Here is a 951-nt window from a genome sequence, read left to right as displayed (position 1 = left end):
TTTAGACAACCACTAAAGAAATAAAAGATTTTGGTTGACCAACTTTAATAGCACAAAAGAGATGTCTAAACTACTTTCGAACTTTTTGTTAACTGTTACACTTCAAAGCAAGTTATTTTCATTAAAAATGTAAAATTTCCTTTCAGTCATTTATCTCTCAATCTAAAACTAAATCTTTCAGCATTAAAATACTACTTAATTGGGCACATTAATCTACATTTAAGTTTTCAAATATGGTAGTGAGTCGGTGGGTTGTATTGTTGCCTTCAATTTGTGTGACTTGGCAAACTTTGATCATTTTTTACCACTATGTGGCTGCACATTTGACGAATATCTGGGCTTTCGTAGAGCAGCAATCCAAATGAATGTTTCTCAGCAGTCAAGTGTAGCAAGAATCGACAGCGATAGACATCTTATTTTGCCCATGAGCCTAGGCTTTTCAGTATCGCACAACTAATTCATGCCACACTGGGGTATTTATTAGTTATGTTATGGCCAGCAAATCGCAATTGCTCTATGCATGAGTGAGTGCTCAGCCTTGTGCTTATAACCAGAAAGAACGCTCCCTTCTTCACAATCCAAATGAATATAATACACCGCAAAGTCAATTATCGAAGTTTAAATGCTTGCGGTTGAACAAATTGTTCATTTATCTAAAAGTATGAAACTCAGTTGATCAGCTGCAAGTTTGAAGCTACTTATGCAATTCATCATTTTTGTTTTAATAAAAAAATAAAAGAAAAGTATTGTTGTTCAGTCTTGAAAAGTTCATCACAATGATTGTTTGTTAAATGCTTTTTGACAGGTCATGTACAATGTACATTATTGAACAAATGTGCCCCTTTTAATATCTTGGGCCCATGGTGCAGAACTTTATTTTTTGACAGTGCAACAACAATTGGCAGTGAAGTTCATTTTCTTTGTGTCTTCTCATTTGTGTGCTTTCCAAGA

This window comes from Aplidium turbinatum, chromosome 1 (assembly GCF_918807975.1).
Source record: "Aplidium turbinatum chromosome 1, kaAplTurb1.1, whole genome shotgun sequence".
NCBI classification, from domain to species: Eukaryota; Metazoa; Chordata; class Ascidiacea; order Aplousobranchia; family Polyclinidae; genus Aplidium; species Aplidium turbinatum.
Note: the sequence above shows the minus strand (reverse complement) of the source record.